The sequence below is a fragment of the Amblyomma mixtum genome, chromosome 3 (genome assembly GCF_055824585.1).
Source record: "Amblyomma mixtum isolate Tamu chromosome 3, ASM5582458v1, whole genome shotgun sequence".
Classification (NCBI taxonomy): domain Eukaryota; kingdom Metazoa; phylum Arthropoda; class Arachnida; order Ixodida; family Ixodidae; genus Amblyomma; species Amblyomma mixtum.
This window is the reverse complement of record NC_143014.1, coordinates 334,552,372-334,568,869: the sequence shown is the minus strand read 5'-3', so window position 1 is coordinate 334,568,869 and position 16,498 is coordinate 334,552,372. Positions and strand designations below refer to the sequence as shown.

The window sequence follows — 16,498 nt, the reverse complement described above, 5'->3', positions numbered from 1 at the left end:
TTACTGCGCACTTTCCTTCACTATGAGTGATGATGCATTGTGATGACCAGAGTTGTAAGCTGTAAGAGATAACAGTACTCAGAGTTTCTGTGGTAAAACTATGGTCAGTTACAAGCCAAGAATGCAGCGACATAGTATACCCTTCAAGCGAGGCCCTCCAGACAAAATAGCGTCGGCCAATTGTCATGACGCTGCGGTTAATCCCATTTCACAGAGGCATTTTCACACGAGGGTATCAGCTGTGATGTCACGAGAACCAGTCGATGCCATTGACTGGAGGACCTCCTTTGAAGGGCATTCGCTGCTGCATTGAGTTGTATCCAACTATGGGCACATTTTTTAGTTTGTACATAGTGCAATTCTTTTTCTGGTGGTGTTTGAATGAGAGTACAAATAACAAAGTGTGAAAAGGACAAAAAAAAATGCCTTCATTAATGTTGTCAGTCTGCATGCTTTTTGGAATGTATTTTACGGGTAGCCTTGCATTTGTGTTCTACATGGCTGCTGCTGATTGAAACAAACAATGCTGCAAAGCAAGGTGGTGAGTGGGAAGAGCCTGGCTTTGCTTCTTTCTTATGCTAGCCTCTAGCCTTTCTTGATTTCATTTAATACGGCTTTTGGGGTAATGTAACTTTTGCTATCCATTTTCTTTTGTTCGTTTGTTGTAAGCAAGCCTAGTTCAAGCTTCTCATGATGCATGGTTGCCCTTTTCTGCTTCTTTCTGTATAGTGTGCTGTGACGTCACAGATGCACATGTGATCATGCTTGGTGTCCTGAACTTAGTCACTGCGATAGCCAAGACACTCACCCTTATCCCTGAGATCATCAATTGGACAAACACCTCTCCTTGCCAAATAAGTGCTGAAATAATTGCAAGAGGCATCGTTATTTGATTGCACTGGACTAATGAAATGCTTACAAATTGATTTTGAGTTCGTAAGCCTTTTGGATGGTCTAAAAATGGTCTCCATTGCAATTTCGTTTTCTGTTCAAGTGTAAAGGTGCAGTTTTGCCAATATGTGAAAGTGTTCACTTTTCGGATCGTTTTACAAAGCACATAGCCTGTCTTTGGAGGCCTGTACTGCTTCCTTCGCATCAGTATCGAAATATTTTTTTCAGACATGGCTGACGTCAGCAAAGAATGTGGCATCAAAGGCAAAACTTTTTTGTTCGTAACAAGTAATAAGCATAGAGAGAACCCTCAAGGGGACCTTTCTTTGAAACTTGGGAGAGATTGCCAGAAAAGCATGGTCCCAAACAACCTTAAAAGTGTCTGTTTTTAGCAGGATGCATTATTGGGCAAGTTGGTTCGTGTTGAGTAAGCCAAGATGGGATGAGCGTAAGGACATCCACGAGAGAGGCAACACGGGACAAGCACACTCCCTCGTTAGTCCTGTTTTGTCTCTCTTCTGAGCGTCCCTTGTGCATAATCCATCTTTCCATACTTGTCAATTGTTTAGCTTATTTATGTATTAGAGCTCCTTTCCTTCACCCTTGATTTTCGTCAAGCTCAGAGTGAAATGCCTTCTACCATGAACACACTGTCATCTAGTACATAGTTGTGTGTTCTTGCATTGATTTCATTCTCCAATTGAAGCAAGCTAATCTATCAGTTACTGTCATATTCCTTGCATTGTAGCACACATGCATGCCAGACTTCTGTGCTGTTTTTCTGGTTGCGACGCCTCGGCAACTAATCCTTAAGAAGTGCCAGTTTTCACCAGAAATTGCTTCTGGCACTAGTGAGACTGACCCTCAAGGAGACAAGTACTTGGCTGTCTCACATTAATTTGCTAGCCTTGCACATCACATGCGACAGTGATAGGAGGGTGAATAGTAGTGATTTCACTCTCTGCTTTTGCAGGCGTTTTTTACTCTTGAAATGTGTTCTAAGACTCTTTCGAAAAGTGAACATTAGATGATGAGACATTCATAAACATTCGTGCTTGCTATTTAAGTGCTGAGTAGAGGGGGCTGAGGTTTTATTTGTATTGTTTTATATGTCCATCTCGAGAGTCCCCGACGTAAATATTTGTTGTAGGAGTAAATTTCCACAGGTTCTTTCGTCTTCCTTATTGCACCAGCGGTGCCCCGCCAGAGACGGTTTGTTCCAACTGGAAGACTGAAGCTCTTCGCACCAGGGGTGCCCGTCAGAGACGGTCTTGTGTTCAGTTGAGACGCAGGGGTAAGGCGAACACTTCAAATTTTATGTACAGTATTTACAATAGATACAAGTTAAGGCACTAGACACATTAAGCAGCAAAAAGGACAAACCAAACGACAAAAAGGTGGATCTGGCTAATACTAGGGGAGGCCCCTACTCGGCGCTGCCGAAGATGCGTTGCATCTCACCTTAGCACAGAACCCCCGCTTCCGGCTCCGGGGCCCAGTTTTAAAGACTTAAAGGCCCGGCCCACATTTGGTGGCTTCCAATCATGTTACGATGTTCACATGATTGGTTTATCGAGAGCCTGGCCAGCCCTCCAGCTTCCATAGGGCAAAACGCCCTTTCCACAAACCCAAACGCACGGTCGTGTCAAATGAAAATAAACACAAATATACATTCGTGCTCGGTACCGCGTGTCGGGTGGACACCCGTACTTCCCGGCGCGTTCGCGAGCGGCCGCGTTCCAAGAAAGAAGACGCTTCGCTTTGAGCGCTCCCAGCCGCGTTCCGATGACCCCCGCGAACGCTTACGATACCTTACAGTAGGCATGAGGTTTGTCAGTAGAAACAAACATAACAAAGGTGGACACACAGTTGAACTGCTAAGTGGCATTCTGTGGTAACTTTTTTTTATGAGCATATGAATGGTAGCCAAGCTATTGTGCAGCTTCAGTCATAAAGCCAGAAATGGCTGTGATCACTGCATTGCCATGCTGTCGTCTGCTTGCTCTCATCGATGGGGTTTCAACCGGGGAGCTTTCACAACTAACTGTACTTTGGTATTTCAATGTGGAGATCTGGCTTCTGCATTTTGTTGCTGTTTTTGCCAAAGGCATTGTTGTAGTCGTGATTCTCTGTGACCACCCGCAGCGGTGGCTCAGTGGTTACAGCGCTCGGCTGCTGACCCGAAAGAGGCGGGTTCGATCCGGCTGCAGCGGCCGAATTTCGATGAAGGCGAAATTCTAAACGACCGTGTGCTGTGCGATGTCAGTGCACATTAAAGAACCCCGTGTGGTCGAAATTTCTGGAGCCCTTCACTACGGCGTCCCTCATAGCCCGAGTTGCTTTGGGACGTTAAACCCCATTAAACCTAACCCAACCATTCTCTGTGACCCTCAGTTGCAGAACTGCCACCAACAATGTCGACACTATAGAATACATACTACTTCTTATCTGATTACTGCTAGTGCACTCAGTATCAATTCTCGGGACAAATGGCATGGAACATTTTTTTTTTGTGTGTGTGGGGTGTTTTCAGGTTAATAACATGAAGTTATGATTTGTGATTGCTTTCAGGTCTTTGACACAACTGACAGTGATGAGCCTCAAAAAATTAAGATTGGGAGAGGAAAAGATGTTAAGGTATTTATCTTGATTTTTTTTTAATTGCTGCTTCCTCTGAATGAATTTTATTTTTCAGCCCGTCTCACATAGTACCCTATTAATGCGCATAAGGGTCGTACTTTTTTCCAGATTCAAGGGCTAATTTTTGGGATGCAACTCATGTGCACGCTGTGCGAAAAAAAAAAGTAAAAGGACACCAATCGGGGAATGAGTGGCATTTATTCTACGTTCAGTCATCACTTGCGGAGTCTTCGGACTCTGAGCTGGTGCTGTGCTCTGGTGCATGCTCATCCCACAAAAAGTCTTGCAGCATGTCTGTTGTCAAAGCGTAGCCGTTGTTCTGCACTTCCATCTCATAGCAGAGCAGCTTGCCGTGGAAAGTGTGTTTTTGGCAGGTTGTATTCGTCCATGCATCTTTTTGGCTGCACCCTCGTCAGAAGCACTTCTCATCCACGTCGGATTTCCTGCCCACCGCATGCTTGCCATGTTCAAGAGCAAACTCCCAGCTGTGTAGCTGTTAAGGTGCTTTCCAATCGTGCTAAAATTGCAACGCTTGGCGGCAGCACACGGCAGTCTCAACTGCAATGAACTACGACGCTACCGCAACTCCCGTGCCTTTGACAGTCACAAAAAGCTGGAGCTGGTGATACGATGCTGGTATGCATAGCTGGAGCTTGGAGGGCGTGGAAAAAGTTAATGAAAAAGATGGTGATGACCAGCAGCCTCTGACGCCATTCATGGGTGACACCTGGAACCTCCTGTGCGCTTGCATTATATTCACGCGTGAGAAGTCGAAAGTTTAGGTGTGGCACTTACATGGATTTTTTTTTTAAATTTCCTTTGGGAAAACAGGGTGCGACCTGTACATGGGTGTGGCCCTTACATGTGTTTATGCGGTGTTATGAAAACAGTTAAGGCCAAATAATTTAACATGCCTTTGCACCCTGAGCAAAAATAACATTTTTTCATCCTTTACCCTGTAAGACAGGTCTTCGGCTCCCGAACTCTCAGCGGCTGGCGTAAGGCAGAAGACGACGAAGAAAACGACGTCGATGCTCGTGCGTGTGCGCTGATCGCTGCCTCTGGACTGAATCGAGACGTACCGCTAGCTGTTGGCGACGCAGCGCCTTCAAAGACGTCCTACACTACAACCCTTACTTAACCTTGTCAGCTAATGCTGCTTTTAATCTATATTTCTGTCTCCTATGCCATTTCTGATGCCTTGCTTGTGTTTGGCACACGATGGCCTTAATTTTAGCTATGCTATTAATCCTGGGCTGCTGCTACCATACAGTCTGTGCCAGACTGAAGCAGTTTGGTGTATTCATAACTCAGCAATAAAATATGCCAGTAGATCAGCTTATCTGTAGCCTAGAAGCAAGAATGTGGTCAATGCACACTAGCAGCATGCTCGTAGCGCGCTGCTTGCAGAGTGTCATGAAGGCTTGCCGGCTTCGCATGAAAGCCACAGCGAACAGAGCTTTGGAGCTAGTCACCGCTCCTCATAGAACTGCTATTCTTGGTTTAATGTTGCCGAAACGAGACAGAAGACGACAGGACTCACAACTAAATTTATTGTATGAGACTACATGTACTATCGGGGACAAAAGTTTGCGGGGCACGAGTTCTTAGAAAAACATTTATTGTGCTCCACCTCGCTATGCAGCCACCTGATATTGTTTCCAGAGGAAGCAGCATTTTGAGGCCTTTAACACCTGCATACAGTATCAGGCGACTGAGTAGCGAGGTGGAGTACAATAAACATTTTTCCAAGAACTCGTATCCCACAAAGTTTTGTCCCCAATAGTACATATATGCATACCTGCCAACTCTCGCGAATTGTCCAGGAGTCTCCCGTATTTTGATTACATCTCCAGATTGCACGGACGCGACCTTAAATCTCCCGAAAAGTGGCCGCCACAGCCTAGCGTTTTTTTCTTTAAGGAACGAAACAGTGCAACTAAACCAAGGACCAAGAAAAAGAGAGACACGAACACGCGCATAACACACGCATTTTTTTCTTCTAGTTTTTCTTTTTTTTGCACGCTATAGCTATAATCCTATAACGTCCTATAATATAACCTGCCGGAAAGCAGCGCGGGAGCACTCAGTCACCAGAATGCACATTGAATCGGGGTAGCGGCCCCCGGCACCACCACCAACGCGAGCAACCGATGGGCACTGCCATATTGGATTTATTTTTGCGGATTGGATCATCTCAGGCTGGCTCGCGGATTTAGCAATCCAGTCGTTATATAAACGTGGGTGCGCTAGCCGCGCTAGGCTTCAGTTGGCTTTCTCAGGTCGTCGAGAGAAGTGCGGAATGGCGAACTACTCTCTCTGTTTCCCCGAGTTGGAACGATCGATGGTGCTTTCGAAAGCCAAGAAGTACTTGCAAGTATTTCGGAAATCGTACACGACTGGGTTTTTGTGCTTTGTCAGTTCGTGAAAAGGTGACAAGTATGGATTCTGTACCATGTGTGCCTGTGATGTGAGCGTTTTGCACGGCGGCAAGAACATCAAGGTACACATTGCTTCACAAAAGCATAAGAACTATGTTCGTGCTGCAGAAGTGCAGGGCACCGGATGCGGACGTACCAAAGTAACTGCCATCGTCGAGGAAATGGCTGCGCACGCCGAAAGGTCGATGCTAGCGTCTCTGAAACGCCATGCTTTCACAATCGCTGTGGATGGAAGCAACGATAGCACGTCGCAAATGTATCCCATCATGGCAACTTACTACGTCGAGGAATCGCAGCTTGTCGAGAGTCGATTGCTTTGTTTGCAAGAGCTCCATGGAGAGGCCACCGGGCTCAAAATTGGAAACCTTGTTCTAGACGCACTCAAGTCGCACAATATACCCATGGAGAACTGCATTGCATTTTGTGCCGGTCCCTGCACTCTTGCAACAACACAGAGATCAGTTCAAAATAAACTATAGTGGGCCGCAACTCTCACTTCTTTCTGATTTTGTCACAGCCTCAAAATTTCTGACTTGCTAAACTAAAAAAAAAAATCGCCCCCCTTCCCACCTCGGCGGTCTCCCGAATTTTCATGTTGCTAGGTTGGCAGGTATGTATATAGCTTTTGCTTTTACAGTGAACACCCCCCCAAGCATAAAAAAATAATGCAAAATTAACTATGAAAAAATTGCTCTGAACTACATACAGTGAAATTAAAATTTGTCTAGAGCACAAGATGCCTTCTTGATAATAAAACATTTCCATCATTTCCTGGAACATCTTTTTCTTGCTTCTGTCGAGAATTCGTATGCCAGTAAAGTATGGCTCACGGGTGCAGGAAGTGCATGACTTATAATGTGCTTTGACGAATGCCCATCTTGCTTTATGTTGCACTGTTTTTGTTTGGTTCTTATTTGTCTGAGCAGTTTACTTGCTATCCTCCTGCTGATATAAGCTCTGTGTGTCTGTGACATGGGCATTTATCTCTATTGATGCTCTCTTTGTGTTGTGTTGGCTTCTACCTAAGGATTCTTTCTGTTCACTCTTTGATGCTGCAGGGACTGGAGGAGGGCCTTCTTGGCTGCAGGAAGGATTCTCGCAAACTCCTTGTACTGCCACCCTCCTTTGGATATGGCTCAAAAGGCTTGGGGACCACAGTTCCACCAAACTCTGTTCTGGTGTACGATGTGCACGTTGAAGAGCCCCAGCTGGTCGAAAATAACCTGGAGCCCTCCACTATGGCTGTCATAGCTACGTATGACTCTTATACCATACCAAAATTTGGCGTCCTTGCCTTAAATACCAATTATCACTTTATGCTTGCCTTTAATACCAATTATGACTTTATTTGTAAGATAAAATAAAGTGTACGCCTAGAATATGCTGACAGTTGTCTAGAAGATCTAAAAACAATGGCCGGAAAGAATGACAACCAGAAGGTCCTTGTTGCCGAAAATTCCGTCCAGCCAGCTAAAAACACTAAAATGTAAGCATTAAAACCCAGCACTAGTACCCACTTGTGCGGCAAAGAACACCAAGCACTCTGTTGTTGTTGATAGCTGCATTTATTAATAAAATGGAGAGTTAAGCTAGTTGGTACATGTTTCTTGGCATTTATTAATCTCGAATTCCGTAATAATTCTTTCATGCTGCAGCGCCTCCTACTGCAAAGAGAGGAAAAGGAAAAGAGGTCAAAGCAACATGATGAAGGCACTATAATAGTACACAAGTTTTCAAAATAACCAAAAGAGGTGCATGACCCTATGAACAGTCTTTCATTACGGCTACTTTGGGCCCCTGACATTTCACTCGACAGCTAAGCAGCACCGAGACTGCTGCACTTTACAAATTAATTGATTAGAAGTTCTCATCTACTGTATTTACCACACACACAAGTTGACTGCGAATATCAGTCGGCCCCTACCAAGCACATAGTCCATGCCGGCAGAAAAAAGTTCACGAAAAGAACACATTGTATACCGGTTTTGTCAAAAATGCACAGCACACACTACTTGTTTCTGGGCTTGCTCTGTGGCTAATGGTGCATCACCATTGCACTAAATCTCTTGAAAATGACAAGATTTCTCGTCCTCACACCTGCAAAACATGGAACTTCCACGGATGCTTGCACTACAAAAAACCCCGCTGGTTGAACATTTTTGACAAATCCTGCGATATTATTCACAACACTCCGTGGATAATTCATTATCGCATGACTGTGCAATGGTTTCAGTTTTGATTTCTTGAGTCAGGGCCTCAGTAATACGTCACAGCGTGAAGGCTTGCCTCAAGAAAGGTTGCAGTGCTACGACCTAATCCATGTTTTTCTTTCTGAAGACCAGCAAAACAAACTATACAAAGTGCCCAATTCTCAGCATTCTTACGCCTGTCTACCTGTCAATGCCCAAGGCAGGGAAAATGCATGCCGACCAAGAGAAAATGAGCAGCTTTTCGAGATAAGCCCTGCTCAATAAGAGGGCATCCATAAGCCAACATCAACAGGCAGGTATCTATACGCCAAAGATGTCAACCAAACTACTCGCAAAATTTCGCCACAGAGGGCAGAAGGAATGCTGGTCCTTACGTGGTCTTAAAATCTGAGCCCCTGGGGTGCATAGTGGCTTGAACTCCGCTTGTTCGCCGTGGCACGCTCTGAACCGTCCCCGCAGCCGAACCGAGTTGTCTGGCTGGCAACACCGATGCCCGGCAGCTCCAGCCTTCTAGTCGGCTGGTCGTTGGCAGTGTGTGCTTCAGCGCCGCACACCGGGTCACCGAAGTCGAAGACAGTGCTGCCGCTTCTGCGCGGGACAGTGCTTACCCTCGTTGCATACCATTTGCAGAGGCCACACTATGGTGTCACTGAGGTCGAAGACAGCACTGCCGCTTCTGCGCTGGACAGTGCTTACCCTCGTTGCATACCATTTGCAGAGGCCACACTATGGTGTCGATGAGGTCGAAGACAGCACTGCCGCTTCTGCGCTGGACAGTGCTTACCCTCGTTGCATACCATTTGCAGAGGCCACACTATGGTGTCGATGAGGTCGAAGACAGCACTGCCGCTTCTGCGCTGGACAGTGCTTACCCTCGTTGCATACCATTTGCAGAGGCCACCCTATGGTCTTGCTGAGGTCGAAGACAGCACTGCCACTTCTGCGCTGGACAGTGCTTACCCTCGTTGCATACCATTTGCAGAGGCCACCGACCTTCAAGTACAGCTGCGCTTCGATGCAGACCTTCTCCCCTACTGAGAAGATGTCCGTCAACTTTTCTCTGCGCCGAAGGAGTAGTCTTGGGATGCTTTTCGTATCGAAGAACGCACTCTCATCGTCTTCATCCCCAAACTTGATGACTCCGCGGTCATGTTCGATGGATGTGATTACACCCACCCGGTCGGAGATCACTTGCTGGTCATTGGGGCCACGGGGCTCTTTCGCTTCCGCTGGAGTGTTTCTGACATACCGGACTACATTCCCTTTGTATCTGTAATTGTGCGTCAGAGGGCCCCTCAAGATTTCGACTTACACGGGATCGCCCACCTTCAGCCCTCCAGAGCCGACGGGCCACCCTATGGTGTCGCTGAGGTGGAAAAATACGCTACATCTGACGGGGTGGTGAGTCACGATGACACCCCGGTTCCACTCATCGATGGTTGTGATCCGACCCTGGGCGATTCCCTTGGCAGAGGAACTGCTGCTCGTTGCGGCGTTAGTAGCCTGTGCCACTGGAGGTGCAGTCCTCATTGGAGCTCTGACTTCGCCGCAGGTGTAAACCATCACATCCGTTGCACGGGATCGCCCACCTTCGGCCCTTCAGAGCCGACGGGCCACCCTATGGTGTCGCTGAGGTGGAAAAATACGCTACATCTGACAGGGTGGTGAGTCACGATGACACCCCGGTTCCACTCATCGATGAATGTGATCTGACCCTGGGCGATTCCCTTGGCAGAGGAACTGCTGCTCGTTGTGGCGTTAGTAGCCTGTGCCACTGGAGGTGCAGTCCTCATTAGAGCTCTGACTTTGCCGCAGGTGTAAACCATCGCATCCGTTTCTATGGATATCGCGCCCAGAAATCTGCGGACTGCCAGCTCAATCGTTTTTGTGGACGGTTTGTACCGCCCAAGAATTCTGGCCGGCAGTTGAGACAGCGGTCTCTGCCGATGGGCGATCGGTACGCCGCCGTCCTCCTTCTGCACAATACTGTTCACGTACTCCAGTATGTGGCATAAAACGCCGTCGTCATTGAATGCCGACATATTCGGCACGGACCCTGCAATACAAGAGAATAGGAGCCAAAGTTGGGAAAAGGGGAACCCGAGGAGTCGAAAACTCATCTAGCATTCACTTCAACCGTGAAAAGCGTTCAAAGCTCTCCGTATGCACTGCGCCGGCGTATACGCCTGCTGCTGACAAATCTGTCGAGTGCTCCAACGCGCAACAGTACAGGATTTATTACCCTCCTCAAGGTATAGTTAGTAAACGTAGCCCTTGCTACCTTTTTACTATGGTCGGTTGTTGCTACCTAGTTAGTAACCATTCCATTAACCCTAAAATAAAGTCAAAGAATATAACTAACACAGACTGTCAAGTAAGTAAGTGCTTTATTTCCACTAGCAATACACATTTGAGGATGGACAGGTTTGAGGAAAAAGCTGCAGAAGCAGCTTGACAAGTCCTGAAACCCGCTTATTGGCAGCAGCAGCAGTGCGGGATGACAGCGCTTTGAAAACAATGATAAACAAGCACACACAAGAAAAAATAATGGGACAGCAAACAAAAGAAAATAAAAACTAGCTCAGTTAACAAGCTACATAGGTACATGATATCACAAAAGAGACATGCAGCATAGACAAAATACACTAAAATCAACCAGAAAAGGTGCATATATCACAAGGATTGCAATTATACAGTAACACTTATAGTGACTAACCAGCACAACACGCACATAATCAACATGAGCAGCAAAAATAATTGTACAGACCTGATAATGAGACATGAAACAGATTTATATTCTGAGATTAATTAGTCCGCGGGTGTGCAGCGTACCAGTACTCCAGACATCGCGAAGTATTTTTTGTTTATGATAAGCTGTTGAAGAAATATAAAAAGTATTCGATTTGCGAATAAATTCGTGCAAATAAATTGTTTTTCTAAGTAAATGTTTCAGCAGGGGCATGCGGTAAGGTATAGACTAATCTGCTTCTACAATCTCAACCTCATAATTAACATTGGTATCTTAGCTCAACAGGTAAGAACCACTAGCCCATAGCTGAGAGTCAGATTTACGCAGTATAAAGACTTACCTGTGCACGCGCAGTGCACGTGTGTGACCCTTTCTCGTTTGTGCTTTTCTTGCATTCTGAACCTTGCATTCTGTACATATAATGTGCAATAAGCCTAGACATAAGTGTGTGATTTGCGGCCACCACGCTCTGATAGCTCTGACTGGTTTCGGAAACTAGTCAAATTGTCTATGTAGCTTTTTTTTATTTTTCCAGCGTGCACAAATTTAACAAGCCACACCAGCACACCGTACGAAGAACCTACACTCTTAAAAAAAAAGTTAGCGAAAAGGTAGTAAGCACAGCAGTTACTATGACTTCGTTTTACTACTTTTTATCAGCTTTTACTACCCTCTACAAGGTATAGTTCGTAAAAGTAGCCCTTGCTACATTTTTACTAACTATGGTAGCTAGTTATCACCTAGCTAGTAACCGTTCCTCTAACCCTAAAAGAATATAACTGACCCAGACTCTCGTGCCAATAAATTGGTTTTGTAATTAAACATATCTGCACGGGCATATGGTTAGGTAGACTAAGCTGTTTCTGCAATCTCAACTTCATAATTAACGCTGTTATCTTAGCTCAATCGGTAAGAGCCACTAGCCCGTAAATGAGTCTGATTTACAGAGTATATAAGACAAAAAGATTTACCTCTGCACACGCAGTGCGGGAGTGTGACCCTTTCTGATTTGTGCGTTTCCTACATTATGAACCTTTGTGTGCGCACGGTAAGGTTGTTGATGCCACCACCTCGCATAATTTGTACATGTAATGCGCGATACGCTTAAACCTAAGAGTGCGATTTACGGCCAGCACACTCTGATAGCTGTCTGGATTCTGGAATTAGCCAAATTGACTGTGAAGCTTTCATTTTTCGAGTACGCATAAATTTGAGAAGTCACGCCAGCACACTGTACGCTGAATCTAGCAGCTTATGCGAGTTTCTATTCATTTTTTAGTAAATGCTACTAGCTTCCCGTTACTAACTGCAGGTAGCAGCCGTTACTAACTCAATGGGTTAATAACTGCTACTAACCTTCCCATTACTAACTGCAGCTACTACCCAAAAAGTTAGTAAGTACTACTATTTTTTTTCTAAGAGTGTAGCACAACTTAAATGCCGGCCACCACCATGCAACCTGTGCCACCAAAAAAGACTAGACCGCAGGAATCACGGCACCGAGTAGTTACGCGGCTATGTAGACTACGACTGAACACCAGCACTTTCGCCTTTGCTGAACCCACAAATGCACCTTCCATTCTTTCTTATACAATATTGAAGCACACCGGCTCTGCCGCTGCCGCTGGCCTGCCTGCTGCATTCACTGCTGGTTGGACCTCACAGCTGATGACAATGACGATAGGCACGTTCGAAAGTGCTGCTTATCGCTGTAAAAACCAGGACCTTAATTGGTCCTTGCAAGTTAATTGGTCCTTGCGCCCCGCTGCGGTGGCACAGTGGTTACGGCACTCGGCTGCTGGCCCGAAAGACGCGGGTTCGATCCCGGCTGCGGCGGCTGCATTTCGATGGAGGCGAAATTCTAGAGGCCCGTGTGCTGTGCGATGTCAGTGCACGTTAAAGAACCCCACGTGGTCGAAATTTCCGGAGCCCTTCACTACGGCGTCCCTCATAGCCTCAGTCGCTTTGGGACGTTAAACTCAAATAAACCAAACCAAACCTAATTGGTCCTTGCAAACCGTAACATTCCACGTACTCGCGTCCCGACATTCTGCAGGAGTCAGCCTGGCTGGCTTGCGTTCCGAAACACTCGGTAGGAATGGCAATGCAATTACGCATCATTGTTGTTGAGCGTTCTGGGGAGCTCTTTAAAACACAAAAAATAACACACATGCACTGATTACCAATCTTGCTGAAACTGCGAGCTGGTGTCTGCAGTGACTGCAGCAGATCAACATAATGTGCTTCATTTCTGCCAAAAGTAATGACACATCTACCGCACCAGATTACAGTGCACAGTATGCACAAAAGAGAACAGTGGACCCTCTGAGCGAACAGTGAAAGACGGGCAAAACACCTCACCTGTAATACAAGCACCCACACTCTGTACACAGCGCGGAAGCAGCGACGCGACACCCGGATAAGATAAGGTCACGAGTGGCCCGCTGGCAGTGCACTCACTAAGGGGCCTTAAATGCCTGGAAACGCCGTTCCTGCCGCCCGTCAAGTAGTTCCTTTTTTTGTTTTTGTTTCTAGGGCTGGGGGAATATAAGCAATTTTGGAAGAGCTAAAAGCCCTCTGTTGGATACAGTGAACAACTGAAGTAGTACAAGCTCAATATTATTCGAATCAAATCTAATACCTCCTAGAGTTTTTGGATACATTTCAGTTAATTGATATGAAATTCCATTATGGCACGCAGTAGTGTCTTTCGACAATGGATTTGAAAACGAGCACACTCGGACGTCGCATATAGCTCGGCCTTGCTGTGCGGGATATTGTCTCCCAGCGGGGAGGGTTCTGCACTTTCCCCGCCTGTACACAGCGCCATTCGTGTGGCGATGTCACACTGGTCACGGCCACCTTGATCACGCGCGCGCAGCGCCTGGGCATCGCGATAAGGCTCAGCCACTTTTCGGAAGCCTTGCCTTCAAGCCCAATGTCGGAGGCAATGGTTCAAACTGGTCACTCTCATCAACTCATATTTACGGCAAGTTTGTTCATCGTCGTCTTCAGTAGAAAAGGGTAACTTTCCTCTTCGTATACCTTGACGGTCATAGAGTCAAGCATTTGGTGCTGTGTGTACCCTATTGGAGATAGTGCTCAGCCTTTCGACAGCTATGACCACAGATAGCCCTTCGCTGTTTCATGCGGCTGTTCGTTTTGCACGAATATTAGCGCAAGTAGCGAATAATCACACATATATTCGATTCAATTCTTTTATAATTCCTTTTGTATTCGATTTTGTTTCAGCTGCGCTATTCGTATTTTCTTGGCTTCCCTTTCCCAGTGATAACTCTCATCTGAAAGCGGAACCCATCACCACCGCATCATTTCTGAGGCTTCGGAGTGCCAATCCGTTGTTGCCATAGGGTTACATTGCCTCTACACAGTGGCACGCGGTCCCATGCTGGCTGCAACAACGGTTGTGCCTGTATTGACTGCCCCGAGCAGCAGAGGTAATCGGCACGATACTGGAAACGTATCGGCAAAGGCCGGTGCTATAAAGGACCAGAGTGAACCCATCCATTTCCAGTACTGTACAGGTTACCTGCGCTGCTTGGGTGAAGAGGACAGAAAGTTACGAAGGGCACTTAAGACTATAAAACTTGCTGTGAATGCGAAAGCAATAACATCTCATGGTGAGTTCTGTTGCAAAGTAATTGTTTGGCATTTTCTTGCGCATTTGCGTCCGTCGTTTTCGTTGGCCACTCCGCGTTTGGCTGCCAACTGCTGCAACCCTTTTCCCTATTTTCTGTTTTCCTTTCCCACCATGTCTTGAGGCCTGTCGCATCACGCGATATTACACTATAGCGATATGATATAATGTCACGTTTTGCACATGTGCTTCCTTTGGTCACATGGGTTGTAAATATAGTATTCACATCAAAGACCTGTAATGCCATCGATACCCTGAAGGCCTTTCACTTAAAGGCCTTCACCATTAAGGGCTTTGAACTCAAGGCCTTCAACCTGAAAGCCTCTATCGTGAAGGCCATTATCACTGTCATGTAAATAATGACCCTCACCTTTATTTAGCACCGTTATCATTCTGTCAATGCCCAATATAATTAACACATGTTACCGGGTTCCTGGGTGCCGCTTATTCTAGACGGCGCTGGGTTTCGTTGCCGATCGAGCGCGGACCAAACTGTATCGCTGTGTTCATTCGTGACCCCGCAAATGTGCTCTGCAGAGGATGCTTGGCACGACTGCTTTGTGAACGCCGAGCTGCCCACTGGACAGCGACGCGTTCCTTTGCCAGGAATTCTCGCGGGAGGAAGCCTTATGCAAGGACGTTGCTTCGTCCCAGTAGGAAAACAAGAACAAAACTGGTTCAGCGAATGCGGCGCCAGTCGAGAAACCAAGAGTATTGAAGGTCTCTGGCGAAACCTTGGAAGACTCTGCGCTGGCGCTACAGATGGAGAAGCTTCAGGACATGGGTACGGTGCGGAGCAATAGTGTATGAAATTATTGAAACGGAAACACGTTCAACGGCAAGAGCACCATCGCGTGCATTTAATGGACGCGCCAAACACGGACTCAGCAGCAGATTACGAAGCCTCTAGGATTCACATCCAAACGTTTCAGCTGATGTTCACGTGGTACGAAATATTAAGGAGGGATTACTTTTCTCTTCCTTTGTTGGAGAATTAAGGCGAACATCTTCCGAAAACCGACATGAACGACAGCTAACGTAAACAACGAAGCTGGCGATGAACATGAAGGCGGAGTTGAAGCCGAAAGTTTACCAAATAATCCGAAAACTTCCATCCGAATCGTATCTGCCTGAAACAAACAAAACGCACGAAGGCTACAAAGGAGAAAACAAACAGACAAGCAATCCGCATTACACCAAGCTCACTAGGAGGTGCCCAGGATTAAAACTTCAGCCCCAAGCAGGATTCGAACCAGTGGTGGCGCATTCCGATCGGCGATCCGCGGAGCAAGCTGTCTTTCTCCTTGAAACCGAAAACTGCCACAATGAGCGATTTGGATTCAGATCCTCAGCTGCGATTTGATTGCGCTCCTTCGCTGAATCCGAGAGCTCCTCCGGATCGCTGAAATGACAAATAGACAATTCTGCGCGTTGTAAATGGTAGCCTCTCGCTCTGACCGTTAGGCGTCGCCATCATTTTAAATCCGCTCTTCTAGCATCGCGAGTGTTTGCGGACGTGGTTGCAGAGCAGGGGGAAGGCGCATCAAACAGCGAATGCTGCTAGCAACGCTGCACGAGATGCCCGCCACGAAGAAGTGAAGCCGCGACGCTGTCTCCGCCCGCACAGCGGTGGAGGCGGTGTCCGAGCTGCGCGTGTTGCAGCACCTCCTCCACTTCGTCAGGCGGGTCGCTATTTCCTGCTCCAGATTTCACAATTGGAGCCCGTAATTTTGCACCTGTCCCTCATCTCCAAACAGTTTTGTTTTGTCCGTCTTCAAGCCGCACCTTTGGAGCTTCCATCCTCAGTTCCCGTCAATTCTCCCCGCCATGGGGCTTTGTTTTCCTAATCTAGGATTTCTTTTTTTTCTGTAGAATCGTCTCAACGAGACGATGAAGGAAGACACACTCC

At 46.7% G+C, this 16,498-nt stretch overlaps 1 protein-coding gene across 5 annotated transcripts in view; it reads left to right on the top strand.

Annotated features, from left to right (window-relative positions):
* LOC149356020 (uncharacterized) overlaps positions 1–7,564 on the top strand; it is a 49,013-nt gene extending 41,449 nt beyond the window's left edge. For all 5 annotated transcript variants that reach the window (XM_089584075.1, XM_089584073.1, XM_089584074.1 and 2 more), the window contains exons 11-12: positions 3,463–3,528; positions 7,031–7,564. The gene's annotated coding sequence lies outside the window, so the exon portion shown is untranslated. The remainder of the gene's footprint in view (positions 1–3,462; positions 3,529–7,030) is intronic.
* Positions 7,565–16,498: the final 8,934 nt, after the last annotated feature.